The sequence below is a fragment of the Pistacia vera genome, unplaced genomic scaffold (genome assembly GCF_008641045.1).
Source record: "Pistacia vera cultivar Batoury unplaced genomic scaffold, PisVer_v2 Contig36, whole genome shotgun sequence".
NCBI classification, from domain to species: Eukaryota; Viridiplantae; Streptophyta; class Magnoliopsida; order Sapindales; family Anacardiaceae; genus Pistacia; species Pistacia vera.
Window position 1 is genome coordinate 1,534,088 of NW_022196179.1, and position 3,148 is coordinate 1,537,235.

The 3,148-nt window shown below is 36.8% G+C and overlaps 1 pseudogene; it reads right to left on the reverse strand.

Annotated features, from left to right (window-relative positions):
* Window positions 1–349: 349 nt before the first annotated feature.
* Window positions 350–1,962, reverse strand: LOC116139867 (annotated as a pseudogene).
* Between the last annotated feature and the right edge of the window lie 1,186 nt (window positions 1,963–3,148).

Sequence of the window (3,148 nt, forward strand, 5' to 3'; positions counted from 1 at the left end):
GACTTCTGACTGTATTATGGGTTCCAAATGTTAAATGTATAAGGAGAATTCTTCTTCCCAAAGATTTTGGTAAAACCAACAAACCAATCATGTGGCCCTTGTATGTCACGCGTCCATGGATAAAGAGTACAATTTTACAATCTGGGGTCCACTTTTATTTAAATACAGAAGAAAAATGATAAAATAACATTGAAAATCCTTATTTGATATATAGAAATAATACTGTGGCTAATGCTAGTTAGTTCTGAAATGCCATTTATTTCCGTACAAAAGAAATTATTCAGCAGAATGCAAATTCTGAAATGCATGACTGAGGAGGGAGGACAATATCAGAAATTACACAGGTCAATTAATATTGTCCAGACGGTAAGTAGGAATACCCCAAGATTGTTGTTCTATGCATTGCAAGACCAAACTCCTCAGTCATGTCCAATTCACTTGCAACATCCCTTTGGAAGCTCCCAATCAAAGCAATGCACAAGTTGTGCTAACACTAGCTTCAATACTATGAGTCCCATTGCATTCCAGGCAGATTCTTCGCCAAGCCGAATGAGAGAAGCTAAAGTGGCGGCCGCGAGATCGATATCACTCCCAACAAACCTTTCAGGGAAAAAATTCTCAGATCAGTCCAGGCTTCAGGATCTCTTCCGATTGCCCATACATTTACAAAAACGCGTGACTTTTTCGGTATGTGATAGCCGTCTACAGTGCATCTTCCTGGATTCATAGGGGTTAGAGGTGATACAGGATGGCCTCAAGGTTTCTTTCACAACCATATCTAAGTATTCCAGGTTCTCCAAATCAGATTCTTCAACCATCCTGTCTAGTCCCACAACATTTTCCAACTCCTTTTGTACTTTCTTCATAACTTCAGTGCTTGAAAAGTTCTGAAAGGTCCACTCAATGCTAAGGCTGAAGGATCCACTGCAGCTACAAGCATGTCCTGTTCTATTCATATCAAGAAAAGAAAATTTAGAACGTTAAATTTGGCATGGATTCCAGTCCTACAAATTTAGGTTGCTTACCAAGAGTATGGCTTTGACGTGCTCTCGCTCGATTTTGTGCTCAGTTTCTTGTGATCCCATGAAATTCAGCCATTACATCACAAAGTCTTTGGTTCTATTCACATCCTTGGATTGAACATGCTCGTCATAATCTTTTCAAAGAAGTCATCAAACACCTTGGCAACTGCTTTCGCGCGCTTTGTCAGTCCCTGGAGATCAAGTGAAGCAATTTGAGGAATGTAATCATTCAAGTTACTAATGGCTGCCAATTTTACGGCCTCTTGAAACACAGTGTTGAATCCTCTTCTCATCGAAATCTACATCTGCATATTTCTCCCAACAACCATTCTACAAGTTAGGTCTGCACTGAGAGATGTGACTTTGCATTTAATCAACAGCAACACCGCACCAGCAGCCTCTTTTATGTGCTCAATCAAGAGATCAAGCTCTTCTTTTCTCATGCCCATTTCGAACTAATCTTATTTCTGCTTAGAATTCCGCTGCAAATCTTGCGCATGGTTCGCCAATAAGATCCATATGGAGAAAAGGCGAGGTTCCTTTGACCATAAGCCATGTGCTTTAAAGTATCAACAGGAGGCCTGCTGGCAAAATTAAGGTCATGAGTTTTCAGGAACTGTTCAGCAGCGTGAGGTGATGAGACGACAACAGTCGGAATCAAGCCCAAACGTAAGAACATGATGGATCCATATTTTTGGGCAAGCTGATAAAAATCTCTGGGAGGAAACTTCCCCATCAAATGAAGGCTTCCCAAAATTGGGAACCCTCTTGGACCTGGAGGTAACCTTTTACTCCTTGTACTTCTAGCCCGTTTCAATGATTGTAGAAAGAAGAGAAGAATAAAGACCACTGCAAGTGAGGTCCATGTCAAAGACATGATTATGATGCAACCTTTTTCCTATAAATTTTGCAGAGTCAAGAGGAGGAGCTGCTGCAGATAGTGAACTCAGTGGTTAGCTATATATAGAATGTGATGGTTGGTTAACTCATTCTAATAAACATTATAAGATAAGTTTATACATATTTTAATACAAAATAATATCTGCTTTAATTTTTCCCTTTCTAATAATTCTCAGGTCCACACATAATCAAATTTTTTACATACATATTAAAGGGGAGTAACTAATCACTAGCTTTGATTTTTCATTAACAGTAAATGACATATTCCCACCCGAATTTTAGTGAAATCCCAAGTTAGACACCCTTGGTTGTATTTATTCTAAATTCTCACTTTTAAACTAACACTGTTAGTGTTGTAGGTGGTCAGAAACGGTGAATAAGGTTGGCAAGTGAAGGTATCAGTTTTATAGAGGAGGTTGTGAGGAGTTCAATGATCCACTTTTTACTAACATGAGCCATTCTTTGACCAAAGAAAGCGTGAGAGCATTTTAGCATGCTAACAAGTATTGCACTATAGTGAAAAGTTGAAAATTTGTTAAACTAACATGCGTTATGTTATGATAAAAAATCAAAAATCTATTAAAATCTGAAATATGTGAAATAAATACAGTATTATTTTAAAAGTAAAACTCTAAAATAAATACAACCAAGAGTATTAACAGTTCGCCAAACTTAGGGTGGGAATATGTGGTTTGGTCTTCCATTAATTTTGCTTAGTTTTCTATTTTGGTTAGACTGCACTTGTGCTTCCTAGATTTGGCCTCACTGAAGTTTCTCTAGATGTATATTAAATTAGTTATCCTGTCATAGATCTCAAGACGTTGGTAGGAGAGATTTATTATAATATATCTTGCGCGATTTGAATTTGAGATTTTGACAGATAAATATTTAATATTTTCCCTCCACTACTCAGTAAACGAACACAATATCGGAATAACCAATAGGGAGAACGACTTTTTCCCACTTTGGCCGAATACTTTCCCACCCTTTAAGTTTTAAAATCTTTTCCACCCATTAACTTTTAAAATAACACTTTCTCACCCAACATTTTTGTACTTACAATTTAGTGTAAGTTTATCTACAGATAATAAAAAGACATAATTGCCATTAAACTATTTTTTGAATTTACTATTATATCCTTCTTTAATTAAAATTGACAAATAGATTTTAATATGAGTGAGAAAGTGTTGTTTTGAAATTTAACGGGTGCGAAATGTCAGAAAGCA